Raw genomic sequence first — 14,671 nt, 5'->3', positions numbered from 1 at the left:
ATCTGTAAATAAATTAGAGGTTGTTTCAGGAAGAGATTCAGAAAAAGGGATAATCAAATCTTATGTTTCGTGGCATAAAGTGATCATAATAAGAGTGTATGTAGAAGGAATTTGTCCTTTGTACAGCTGAGCACAACTAGTTAGGCACATCTTGATTTGTTGTTTTATTTTTTTTTGTCTTTCCTCCAAAGTAGTTGGCCAGTGCCAGAGGCAGGACACCCAACAAACTCCCTACCTATGCAGTGTAATTGATTACTTACCACCTACAAAATTCTCAACGTCTCTCCCTGCTGCTCGCACTTTTTCTTTAGAAGTCTCATCTACATACTGACCTAGTTCAACTCTGCGTAGCCTATCAGATGTGACAGTCTCACAGCTGGACTGGTTATAGCTTCAGGCAAAATTCTGCTCTGGCTATGCAAACTAGCGCAGTCGGTTCACTGCAACTTGTTCTTCTTGTCCACAATGGAAATAAACCCAACTATGAAAGTGCCTTACAAACTAATAGCAATTCAACCCCAAATTACAGAGTGAGCAGACAGAACCAAAGCTACTACTGCACACATGAAGTTAACTCCCAGGTCTAACTTCACCACAGCTTACCGGGTCTTCCTGAAGTATTTCATGTGGATTCCTCTATGAGAGGAATATTTCTTTTGGAAAGTTGTGTGTGGGAAGGAGAGAGGGTATCGTCTGAGTCGGACAAGGTATCCAAAGTCCCATGTGGACTCTCACAGATACCAAACCTAGGAAGAATAAAAAAGAAGCAGTAAAAATTGTCAATTGCTTAATCAATATTTCAGTGCCACTGTAGTCTTAACTCCTCCATTAAATATGGTCTTTCTAGCTTGACTCTCAGGCACTCACATCACTCAATATTTCTCTAATTCAAAATATTCTGCAATTATTTCATCTCAAAAGTTAACTTTTACTTTGAGCCAGTTGGGATTCAGCATGTTTATTATTGATAATAAAGTATTAATGATTATTTCAACCAAGTGTCCTTTAACATAACAAGAAGATTGCCAAGGAAAATGCTGTCATTAAAAATGCTGTTCAAATTCAGCAGTGGCAGAATGCTTGTCCTTTAAAGAAAATTGCTTCTTTTCAAAAGATAAACAAGCCAGATGCAAAATAAGGGATGAAAAGGTGAAAACATGCTTGTGCTCTCATTGATGTCTGCAGCAAAACTCTCATTGCCTTCATGGCAAACTGGATTGGGCTCACGATGATGATAACATTGAGATTCTGGCAATTAGAAGGTATAGCTCTGTCCTTTTCAAAATTCTGCCTGCTTCCCCTCCATCCCCCATACATTTTCAGGCTACTCCTTTGGGAATGACTTCATGGCATGAAAGTGTAGTGATTCTGAAATTAGAACTCTTATTCTGCATATATATGTGCAGTACATTCCCCACCCCCCACCCCGACACTTCAGACTGACTGTATGAGATATTGGGCCACTGGATCCATGAAAATGAATCTCATGATTCCATTCCTGGCTCAACCACACTGTTATCCAGGGTTCTTTCAGCTCAAAGCTCTTGGTAACTTTTATTCTGTGCGAGGTGGTGTCAGGAAATAAATCAGGGGAGACATGGCCGTCCAACCGATAGATGGCTGGCACAAACAGGACAACACAAGAATGTTTGCACTTAAAGCTAAACTTTACTTAGTCTCAAGCACTTATACACACATCCACAACAGGTTAGTAAAACACCCGCAACCCTTGATAATTGCCAAAGCCGAGTGTGGCTCTCGAGTGGCACAGCGGCAGCCCATCTACCGGTGGGGAACACAAGATGCATCCAGAGGGAGAGTTCAGTCCTGAAGAGTCCCACTACCTCAAACTCCCCCCCCCCATTTATACATTAGTAATAGAATGACATGTCCCTTAAAGAAAACTTGTTAAGCAAGCAGTTCCAATGGGCAAGCAAGAGGCTTTCTTTTGATTATTGATTAACCAGGTGTGGGCTTTTCCAGAGTTTGCAGCCTTGAGACCCCAATAGACATTCCTGGGGCACATCCTGCTCTGCTAAAATACATGTACCAGCAACTTCAACACAATTCTTATCAGGAAGGACGCGGGCTCAACCTGCCTTTTCTGTGGCACCCAAAAAACCCCCTCCTCTCCTGCCTTGGATAAACTGAAACTGCTGAATGGCCAATTTACAGCCTGCTGACTTGGCTGCTTTTAGCAATAAGCCATAGTGGGTTCAGGCACTTTACTGGTTTGCCAAAGTCTCCCCGTACATGACCCCCGTACTAGCTTTCCATGCTGGCCTGTAGAAGGCCAGTGCAAAGGCCTTGAGTGAAGGTGTGGAGGAAAGAAGTCAGAGCTACTGCACTAAGGCTTGAACATATTGTGTAGTATAAAGCATTCTAATGCTGTCTAGCAAATGGTTACACATGAGCAGAGTGATCAAAAATACATTCTTGGTGAAAAACTTTGAAGAAAACAACAACAAAAAAAAGATTTTGTTGAAAATTTTAATGGAATTTTGGGGAGATTGTCCATTTTCAAAAGCAAAAACAATTTTTGATGTTTTTCTTTTGATGAAAACCGGATTTTTTTTTACCAAAATAGAACTTTGTGAGAAAATTTCCATGTCAAAAAGCTGTTTTCTATTGAACCAGATAAAAAAGAATTGATGAATTTTTTTTGACCAGCTCTACATACAATGGATTAAAAAGAAATTCTTGGCAGGGGAGGGAACTACATACCCTAGTGGGCTTTTAGTTCTCAGAGAACTGATACCTGAAGCTGGATGTTTGGAGCCCTCTTGTTCTCTATTAAGCCTGAGCATCTGTTCTCATTTCTTCTCATTTTCTCCGATCATCTTCTTGCCTTGGAAAGAGGAAAGGAGAAGAAACTCCAGCTCCACTAAAGTCAATAATAAAACTCTCATTGAATTTCATATGGGCAGGATTTTACCTCATGTTTTCATGAGACGTTAAGAAAACATGGTAAAGGCTGGTCTTGCGCTTTAAATAGCATATATGACTCAAAAGATTCTTTTGGCTCCTTGCTTACTGTTAGGTAGCGGAATAGTGTAGTCTGTGAGAATGGTTTTCCTTCACAAAAATGGGAAGAAGTGTTGTCTGAATTTCATGTAAAGCTTTACTTTCTATTACAAATATTTAATACATCTCTATGCCCTTAAAATTCTAGGGCCCACACAGGCTTCTTGTTACTGGTGGTAGTTAAAGTGTCAATGTAATGTTCTATAGTCTGCCAAATAGACAATCAAACAAAAGTAATACAAATGATAAAAAAACCACAAATATTGATCTTATTGGAATGGCTTAAGCCTGATTCCATTACTCTAATACATATGTGAACATAGTCACAGCAGCTACTTCACAAGCTGTAGTGGCAATTAAAAAAAACCACAAGCTGCCATGTGTTGTCAAGGGTACTGGAATATAAGAGGTCCCACTGGCATGATTAATATTGTGCATAATTATTATTTCAATTTGTATTTCATCTCACACATTGGATATTCAGCTCAAGTCAGGTTAATGTGTGCTCAAGGGACTCCCTGTTCAAATGCTGCTAACAGATGTTCTTAAGAAATGCATTATTCTGGTGGAACTAAAATGTGAGAAAGATGACTTTCAGCAGCCAGAAATTAAAAGTCAGGTTAATAAAGAATGTGAAAATAAGTTCAAAAACATCCAATTAAACAGCAGTATTCCTGCCAGGGTACTGTTCACAGGCAGGAAGCTGGCGTGTATATCAGAACAGCATGTTCACAATTAAATAAGATCTTTGATTTTAAATTCTTTAGAGTAAATTTATGTTTGTAAAAACATTGTGTAAATTTGCAATGTTATGGAAACAGGGCCAGATCCTGGTCCTGATACAGGCCCTTGGGGCCTCTCCAGCAAATAGACTAAAACAGTCTTAACTGGCATCCTGAGAGCCCCCAGGGAGCCTAATGCTGGTGTTACCAGCTCTAAGCCAACCTCTCAACAAGGAAGAGGGCATTGCCAGGGCACCCTTGAACTCATAGCTACTGAAATAGCACTTTGGGACCCATTGCAGCTGGGCATAAATTAGAATAACTCTAAAGCTGCTCTAACTTTTAACAGGGGGCCAAACTGATCCTTAACAGCCCCAGGACTCAGGGGAGCTTGCCAGCCTGCCCTCTCATCCCTTTGAGTTCTGAATCAAGCATAGGTTGGAAAGACCTGATATTCTGGATCCTAATTTTTTAAAAATAAAGTCCTAGATATTGAAGAGTGGGGCAAGGCCTTCCCTAGTGATACTCCACTGAAGTCAAAGTTACACAAGCACTACATTAGGTCGATTGTCTGAGATGAGTTGATGTGTATATATGTAACATTATATTCTATTCCACTGTTTCTCAGACTTTTCAGATTAGTAGCCCCTTATTTGAACTAAAATAAATATTCATGGGTCTCTTGTATATTTTATTTTTATAGTCAGTGTATCAATGATGATAATATGCCCGTATCACTTGTATGTGTGTTTCACAAAATTGACAAAGAATATTTGAACTTGAAAGGTAGAGGTGTAGAAGAGCAAAATTTTCGTTGTTAGGAATCTTAAAAGCCTCATTAATCCCCGACTCTCTTTTGTGGCTCCGTATCCCCGCACCTTAGAAACAGACGTCGTAACTGCTTTCACACATCAGGACTCAAGGAGCAAGTATAGTAAATCTAGGGTTGTAAAAGAGCTTGGATTGGGGGCACAACCAGCTCACTAGCATTTTACTGATGCAAATATGAAATCTTACTTATCGGATTTGGAACACTAGTCAAAGTGCCCTCCCATCACAGCCTTATACAATATACTATCATGCAAGAAAAAGAGAGTATGGATTTGTTTTTAATTCATTTACATTTAAAGGGTCATTAAAATATAGCAATATTATAAAAACACACCAATATATCAAATATTATTTAATCAATGTATCAAATATAAAAAAAAAATCATCACAGCCATACCAAAATAGAGCAATGGTCCAATCTAGTCCAATATCCTTTCTCTGACTGTGGCTAATACCAGATGTTTCAGAGGAAAATGTAACCAATCTATCATATAAAATACAACCTTTACTTATGTTAACAGTTACACATCTCATACATAAAACTGAAAGGTTTTTTAAACTTGAACTTTGATCCATTGATGTGGTCTGGAAAAAAATGTATGCACTACGTGGACAGTAAAACTAGAGTGGCAAGTTTTTCTTTCAAGAGCTTATGCACTAGGACAATGCTGCTGTGTTTGGATTTTCAACACTGCAGGGGGATGGTTGAATAAAAAATAATTTCAATGGAACTGAAAAAAAGCATGTTAATGAAATTTTTTTATTCAAAATCTCTCTCTAGCATATTAGTTTTCTTTGCTAATTTGTTCTGTGGACAAAAGAAAAAAGAACATTTGGAGCTGAACTTATTTGACAGCAGCCCATTCATTTAAATTTACTATGATCTTCATGGCTGAAGTTAGGTTTTATATAGAGAACTGGTATATTTTCAATACACATCATCAGTCTGACTATAGTACTTCACTCCACTATATATGACTTGGGTGTCCTGAGTGAAACACTAGCAGTAACAATTTTGAATGAATTATTCGATTTTTAATCAATAAATATTGATAAATGTTGATTTCACCGTATACACACAGATCAATGACAAAATATTTCCATCAATGTTAATCAACATTTCCAGATAGGAAAAGTAAGAAAAATGCTGCTTGAGAACTTATTAGAGTTTGAATAAGGGTATTTACTTTGTATATTTTGACATATGATGTTGACAATTTGTGTTTTAATGGTTATGAAGTGTTAACTTTTTGAATCTTACTTTCTACTGTCATTAAATAATTATTGTCTGATGTCCCCATTGTATGAACCCCATAATTTCCTGCACTTGCAAAAATTTCAAACAATGAAAATAGAAAAGAATGCTTAAAAAGAAATATGGATGTTATCTAGCAACAAAAATTTAAAAATAAAAATTGAATTCTGGCAACCATAATTGTACAGCAAGCAGACTCTTTTAAAAATTCAGCTTAGTTTTAGTCCTGCACAGGCAGCTGTACTTATGTTTTTAAGCAAAATGACTTTCATTTCCAGAGGATAGGTTTGAAACTAAAATCATGGCTTAGGGACAACAAAGAGTTTTCACGGAAGCATTTGTTTACAAAGAAAAAGGTTCTTTTGAATATTTTACCCATAGTCCTTTATAGCTACTATGGAAATTGACATGTTAACTTGAGACCCAGTTCTTCAGTCCCTACGCACCCATTGATTTCAAATGGGAATTTTGCTTGTACAAGGAACATAGGATCAGGTCATTGTGCCAACTGGTCTTATTTTAGTAAAGTTGAGTTTTACTTCTATCTTTTTTTCTTTTTGGCTTTGACATCAGAATTTTTCCCAGTATCTGGGACACCCTTCCTATTTTTCCTCCTGACAAAAAACATCAGGCTTGCAACACAGAGATGGTATAAAATTGTCTCATAGCCGTGGATCTGTGACACCAGGTTGATTTGCTTTGATAAACTTGAGATGAAAGAATGTACATGAGCTCATACTTCTGGAGTATTTTATGAACTAGAGAATACTTCAATCATTAATTGCCTGGCACTGTTGCTGAAGGAAAGCTGGGCATTAGTGAATCCAAAGAGTTAGCTGGCCTTGCCCATCCTCTCAGTACCTGACCGCTGCAGCCCACAAAGATAGTGAAGAAGGGGAGAGGAGTGACGCACAAAGGAATTGGACTGGCAACCAGAGGTGAAGATCAACTAATGGGCGTTGATTCCTCCCATTTCTTTCACTCTTTTTTCTTTCTCTTATATTGCCCTTTGTCCCCTAACTAATTGTTGTAATAGTCAAAATGTCCTCCAAAAAGTTGTGTTTGAAGTCTTAACTACAGGTGCAAGGAACAGGTATCTGATAACACACAGTTGAACTAGATAATTGGCATCTACAAAAGCATTGTATGATCCAACTGGTAAAAAAGACCAGTTTACCTGATAGCAAACTCTGGGTGAAACACAGCACCTATTTAACAGCACAGAGCAATATTTCACAACACTTTAGTCAGGACTTGCAGCACAGTGTATCCAACTGAAATTGCAGAACACTTTTAGATAAGCAAACATCTTATTACAGACTAGCATTTGGCTACTTCCTATACCTTTTCAGTTATGTAAATTACATTGTTCTTTATTAACCGTATATACAGTAAGCCAAATTTACTCTTGATGAAACCCCTTTGACTTTGGTGACATCAAAGCAGGAAAGAATTTGGCCCATTCTGGTACATCCTCATTGGTAGGCACATATTTCCTTAGGAGTGAACTTCCCCCAAAGCAAAACAAGTTTATGCAAAGCAGTAGTAAGGTAGTTGATTTGAGTGTGTGGGGGGTGAGTGGCTAGGAGAGGGGGCCAAGGTGGCGGGGACAAATGTCTTGCCTGGGTCGGGACATGACTGGGGAAGTGTTCTGAAGCAGAACTTTATCCTTTAGAGATGTAAAAGTCTGTCCAAGGCACAGAAATCAGAAATGTTTCATGTCCCTTGCACTTGAGGATTGTTATGAAAGTACTAGCAATCAAGGAAAAGAAGAAGAAAGAAAGATGACAAGACAAAGCAGTAGATAATGTTTCCATTTCTTTTTCATTGACAGCTTAGTACCCGTTGCAGCCTGACAAGTGAAATGGAAGTTGGGCTAAAGAGAATGCTGTAATACCCCGAAGGGAATATTCACCAGTCAATTAGTGAGCAAGAAATCAGGCTTCATTTTCAGTGGGATGTTTTTTTTTAAATGCAGGATGAATTCCTGACTCTTTTGAAGTCAATGGGAGTTTTACCATTGATTTTAATGGGGTCAGGGTTTAATCTGTAGAGTAACAATAGGGGTTCAAATTGTATCATATTTCTGTTCTCTTAAATCACAGAGAACAGAATGCAGCAAATGAAGAAGGTCAGTAATTTTAGAAGAAACAAGTCAATGCTCAAATTAGAAGCTGCTGGGTGTGTGGATGTGTTACACACACAGAGAGAGAGAGAGAGAGAGAGAGAGAGAGAGAGAGAGAGAGAGTGGCCATGTCATACCCAAAACTTCCAAATGCTGCTAGGTAAAGAAACAGAACCAGCTGAGAAATAGTTTCATCATACAATCACTTCAGGGGAGTGGACTTGTAAACTGGTCTAATCTGTATGTAGGCAGGTGCATGATCCTGTATCACATGTGAGTACCCTTATATGTTGTGTTGATATGTTGTGCTGACCCATCTATGATATTCCCCCTAATGACACTTCTGCAAAGTGAGGATGAAGATGGAATTAATCATTCTTGGACCACTGACAGATTTAACATCCTATTAGAGCTGAATGAATAATTGAATTTCAGTTCGGCAAATACACCAAAAAAGATCAGAAAAAATATTCAGTTCCATTCCCAAAATGTTTGGAGTTTGTCAGCAAATCAGGAAAGTCCATTTCAGGTGGTATGAAATGTTTCATTACAGTCAACTTCAGAGACTTGAGAGCGGGTATGTTGTTTGTAACCTTTAACCCAGTGATTAGGGCACTTGCCTAGGACATGGGAGACCCAGGTTTAAATCCCCAGTCTAGAAGAGGGAATTGAAATTGACTCTTCCCTCTCTCAGGTGTGCACACTAGGCTATTCAAGGGTGGGTTGTTCTCATTCTCTCCTGGTGAAGCTGTTACACTGAGCAACACAAGTGTCCTCACCCAGGGCTAAAAGTTATGAGTGTTATTGGCTGGACACACATAGATTTTTCTGAAGTTGCCCCTGAAAAAAATTCTGAAACAAAACTAATATTTGAAAATAGTTTTGAGTTAACTAAAACTGCATTTTTTTGGTGAATAAACTATTAGCTTGAACACTTTTGCCCATTTCCAGGTCCAGTATTTGCAAAGTGTGACCCATCAGTGAATGAAACAGGATTATACCACTAGAAAACCAGGAATGTTCCCGTTACCATTGCATTAGGCTTTCTTTTCTAGCTTTGTAAGATCAAGAGAGATTAGACCATAAAAATCATACTATTATGAAACAAGTTATTTTAGTTTTAGACATTTTAGTTGTCATTTCTCTCATATAAATGCTTCCAGAACCCCTCAACCTTTTTCTAAGTATCATTGGCCCTGGAATGATGCTTACAAATAAGAAGGGGCCAAAGGTCTGTTTGTAAACACTGCAGATCTCAGGGGATTCACAGGAAGCCGTAGTGTGGAGGCCTCCATAATGACAGCCTCTTTCCACGGCTCCCTAACAAATCATTATCGCAGACCTGCTTCAGCTGACAGCCATCCCATAGAATACCAATGTAAAGACAGATCCCCCTGCAGGTACCTGCAACTGCATGGGACTCAAGCAGGGTCTCTGAAATGGCAGGAGAGGAAATCAACCAAGGGTCAAATATTAATGTATATATTCTGGGAACATATTGAGGCTTTACATAGTTGTCCTTAAGCAACAACAACAACAAAATTGGGAAAATAATTCAATAAGTGAAGGTCTAAAGTTTCATGATTTAACTGGACAAACATTGGATATTGGTGATGGATGATTGGATGTTGGAGGATGAGGATGGAAAATTCTTACTTCTAAGTATTGTTCCAGGGCCAGCGTTTAGAAAAATTCAGTGGGATCATGAAGCATTTATATGACAGTTGGTCAGATGGACTTTTTCTTCACAAGGACAGGACTTTGGCAAATCAGTACATATTAGAGCTGGTCATTTTTTATTATTTTTTTTGCGTGGAAAGTTTTCCCACCAAAAATATGGTTTTGTTGAAATCACAGTTACACAGGGAAAATATCAATTTTGACAAAAAATCAGTTTCCCCATAAGATATTGGGAAACAAATTTTGTTTAATTTCAAGTTAAAATATTTAGTATATTGTAAACTAAAGAAACAAAACTAAATGGAATAACATTAAGTCAAAACAGAAAAGGAGTACTTGTGGCACCTTAGAGACTAACCAATTTATTTGAGCATAAGCTTTCGTGAGCTACAGCTCACTTCATCGGATGCATTCAGTGGAATTTTTTTTTCCACTGAATGCATCCAATGAAGTGAGCTGTAGCTCACGAAAGCTTATGCTCAAATAAATTGGTTAGTCTCTAAGGTGCCACAAGCACTCCTTTTCTTTTTGCCGATACAGACTAACATGGCTGCTACTTTGAGACCTGAAATTAAGTCAAAATGACATCAGTATTTCCACTTTATTCTCAAATAGTGGTTCAAAATGAAAATATTCAGTTCAAAACTTCCTGTGGAAACACCAAACTTTTTCAACCAAAATATTTAGAGAATGTTTTTGCTCAATTTCTTGTGGAGAAAAATTTCAACTTTTTTGACAAACTCCAGTATAAATGCTTCCAGGACCCACACATTTTCTCAACACTCGTTCTGGAACAATGCTTAGAAGCAAGAATTTTCCAACAACACCACCATCAGTGTAAGCATTAACACACACTTACACCTACCAAGACACCAGATGACCAGGACCACATTCCAGGACCCAGGATTAGCAAATTGAACTGGTTGTCTCTCTGCATGATGAGAGAAAGAAGACCTTGGCTGTTTCTCATATTAGGGAGCAGTCATATCTTCTCTGTCCTCTGGGTGTAGTATAGTACCCTAGAGCCCATGACCCAGCTGCTTTGCTGCTGAGCAGGAGATTCAATTAACTGTCAGCAAACTTCTTATATCCATAGTATGGAGGCAGCCAAAATTTAACTGCCTGCTAGATCTTGTTAAAGGCCTGTTCTAAAGTCAATTAGGCACCAACCAGGTCTTAGCTGAGTTAAAGCAATTAAGAATTCACGGCTGAATGCTTCAGATGAAGCTCAGTTAATCCTCACTCTTTTTACAACATTTTAATGAGTTGGAGATTAGTTCATAGCCTTTGAAAATCATTAACTGTTTTAAACTAAGCCTCAGTACATTCCTGGATGATAACTAAATTTAAATTGGCATTATACTAATCTTGATTACTAAATTGTCCGACAATACTACCGGTAATGTGTAAGCATTTTGGCAAATATCTCAATAGAAAAACAGGAATGGCTTCTGAGCTAGTATTAAAAAGGGATGTTTGTGTGCATATTAGGAACATATTAACTTTTAGCTTCACAAGCAAATTTTTACACACAGACAACTCATTCCAACAATTAATGGGAGTTTTGCAGGGTCAGGTCCCTAAGTGTCAGGTCCCTAAGTGTAACAGTATAATTGGAAAGTGCCAGGAACATCACTGACTCAGAAAACTTTCAAACAAAGCAAAGCCTTTAAAGTTAAAATACTTGCAAAGAGTTGAAGTACTTTCATTTAACCCTTTTCTGAATATTTTCAAATCCCATGCAAAAAGGTTACAAATTTAGTGGTGAACATTTTATTCAGTTTAGACCTGGACACATCCTTACTTGCCCATGAAACATTTTTACCACAGAGATTACATAATTGAAAATACTGATGCAGAATACTACTAATAAAAAACTTGAGGTGGTTGGGGAATATGATTTTCATTCTTTGGGAAATTCCAACATTTCTAAAATTTCTTTCGTCCCCAATTGGAACAAAAAGTCAAAGTTCTGAAATTTATTGTGAAACTAAAATACCAAAATATTTCCTTTCAGAAACATTCAAAAAACCTTACTGAAGTATTAATTATACATTCAATTATGACATGACATAAGTCAAAACAATATTTCATCCTTATAAAAATGAAACGTTTTGCTAATTTCCCATAAAAAAATTAAACAATCAATACATTGTGATGCAGTGTTTCAGAATCATTGAATCAGAATTTCCCAGTGAAAAACTGTTCTTTTCGAGCAGCTCCAATTTAAACATACGGCACTTTTTCTACATGAAATTAAATAGACCAAATTTCCTCTACTGTAGCTCCGCTGACATCAAATTGAGCTGCACTAGGGATGAATTAGTATATTTAAACCAGCACGTATCTACACATCTTCTGAGTACAGCTTCATTAAACTCCGGTCTTGAAATCATAAAATAAAAACCTTTCCAACAATTCTATGTACAGTAGACCTTAAGAGTTATTAACTGGCAAGTCAACCACATGAGTCATTTGGAACCAGAAGTACGCAATGAGGCAGCAGCGGGGGGTTTGGGGGGTGAAACAAGTAAAGTAGTCTTAAAGATAAATTAGTAAAAAAAATAAAAGGAAAGTTATTTAAAAAAAAGATTTGACAAGATACGGAAACAGTTCTGTGCTTGTTTCATTAAAATTAAGATGGTTAAAAGCAGCATTTTTCTTCTGCATAGTAAACTTTCAAAGCTGAATTAAGTTAATGTTCAGTTGTAAACTTTTGAAAGAACAACCATAATGTTTTGTTCAGAATTATGAACAACCTCCATTCCTGAGGTTTTTGTAACTCTGAGGTTCTATTGTACACTCTTACAGAAAAACAAATGGGTTAGGCACAGTGGTTCTCAAACTTTTGTACTGGTGATCCCTTTCACGTAGCAAGCCTCTGAGTGCAACCTCCCTTATAAATTAAAAACACTTTTTAATATATTTAACACCATGATAAATGCTGGAGGCAAAGCAGGGTTTAGGGTGGAGGCTGACAGCTTGTGACCCCCCATGTAATAACCTTGCAATCCCCTGAGGGGTCCAACCCCTCAGTTTAAAAACCCCTGGGTTAGGGTTTTCAAAAGCACTCCACATTGGGCTAATTGCTCCCACATACTTCAATGCTGGCTGCCTTTGAAAATTCCACCGAATGATTTTCCACCTAATAATATGGAAGTAATGCCTCTGGGGAACTGAAGCATTTCTATCACCCATTATAGCTCTGAGGTTATTTCATGGAGGCTGCCATCTTTCTGTGAACAACAGGATTTTCCAGTTACCGAGATAAGGAATCATTCTTCACTCTGGTTCCTTGGCTTACTGGGGACATCACTTGGCAACTCCTCCATGGTGCCAAGAGCACAGACATGTACTTGGCACTGTTTATGAACTCCCCTGACACAGGCCCTTTCTGGGGCAAGAAGGAGACCCTGGCACACATCTAAGTAGGGTATATCAGGCTGCAGCCCCTCTCCTGGCTCCTCCAGATCCTTTTACTGCGGTGCTGGCTGCACTTCTCCCTTCACCTCCTCATGTATGCACCCCCCCTCCTTGGTCCCACAAAGTCATAAGACCTCATCATCAACCTCCTCCTGGTGCTGGCAAAGATGGCCATCCATCACATCAGCTGTAGGAAGCTGGATGGGGGAGGGGGAAGGTGGTGCTGTGTGACTGTGGGGCCCCTCTCTGATCCCTTGTTAAGTCATGCCTCTGGGCATTTTTCCTGTGGAAGGTGTCCACTGACTCCTTAGATGCCTTTGAGAAGAGGCAGGTGCTTTTGGGGGGTTATCTGCTTGGTGTCCCCATTTGGTTCCCTGATTTTTTTTAACCTCTGACCTTCACTCTAGTCCCTATTCTTTCATTTGTTGTCCCTAATATTTACTTGTGGCCTGGGTTCAATGGCCCCTCCCCATCAACAAAGGCCTGTAGATTTGGCATAGGGGAGTGGTGTCTGATGTGAGAAAGACCCCACCAATGTGTGTTTCCCTATAGCTTGTTCTTCAACTGTATTGTTATGGAGACTGAGGAAAAAGAGGATTTTTTTTTCAAATTTCCTTCATGCACATCATCCCTGATGAAGTGGTGAGTACAGTGTGTGGCAGTTGTAAGCGTGTTATATAAGAAGTGTTCATTTCAAGTTGAAATACTCATTTAGTATGAGTAAGCTGCCAGAAAATGTCAGAGGTTGCTATGAAAGCATCTCTTTAATGTAAAGAAGTGCTTTAGTTGGATCACTTGAACACAGCTTATAATGTAAAAGAACTAAGAGCCTTATTCTTGTACCTACTTACTTCAGAGCAACTTCACTGAACTCAGTGAGTTGTACCAGAATAACAGTTACATTGGTGAGAGTCAGAATCAGACTCTGTAAGTCTTGTTTAAGTGCAGAAGTGTGAGAGTGACTAGCTTGTACCATTACAGGTTTGTGGGTTTCTTATTTTAAATCTAGGAGGATTATTTGCTGCCTGATATCTATAGTTATTGTCAACCCCAATCATTCAGAAATCATGGGTCAAGACCCAAAAAGTCATGAGATTGGATTACAAATCACAAGCTTTTTGTTTCTTTCTTTTTTGTTTTTTTAGACAATACATTTTGGATTCTTTTTAATTGCCTCCAGGTTTTCAAGCATTTAGTGTGCTCTCATTCCGAAGTTTTTCTCTGCAATCATGAAGGCTACAAACTTTCTTTTGTTTGCATAAGAATTTCAATTTTCATTTGAATCTCCTGATTGCAGTAGATGGAGCTTTAAAAACAGCAACAAAACAAAACATAAATAACTTCCTCTCCAAATATCCCAAGACTTGCAGTAAAATTGTCAAGAGTTGGCAACACCATCTACCTTGATCAATCTCTCTCTCTTTCTTAATAATGACATCTAAGTAATTGGTATTCTACCTTTTCTAAGAACTTGTGTGCATCAATACAGTATAAACATGATTAATCAAATCACATTAATTAGAAACACTTTTTTAAAATAGTATTTGAAGATTCATGCTGAACGTACTGTCTGTGAAATACAGCAACCAACCTATTTCTAGCAAAACTTTA

The 14,671-nt window shown here is 38.2% G+C and overlaps 1 long non-coding RNA gene across 1 annotated transcript in view; it reads right to left on the bottom strand.

Moving 5' to 3' along the window:
* LOC311518164 overlaps nucleotides 1-14,671 on the bottom strand; it is a 175,657-nt gene that overhangs the window by 33,979 nt on the left and 127,007 nt on the right. The window contains exon 3 of the long non-coding RNA XR_014710906.1: nucleotides 604-746. This is a non-coding gene — a long non-coding RNA (uncharacterized lncRNA). The remainder of the gene's footprint in view (nucleotides 1-603; nucleotides 747-14,671) is intronic.

The sequence above is a fragment of the Lepidochelys olivacea genome, assembly GCF_965140295.1.
Source record: "Lepidochelys olivacea isolate rLepOli2 genome assembly, chromosome: 3".
In the NCBI taxonomy this organism is placed as follows: Eukaryota; Metazoa; Chordata; order Testudines; family Cheloniidae; genus Lepidochelys; species Lepidochelys olivacea.
The sequence above is the reverse complement of the archived record's forward strand: the minus strand, read 5'-3'. Positions and strand labels throughout refer to the sequence as shown.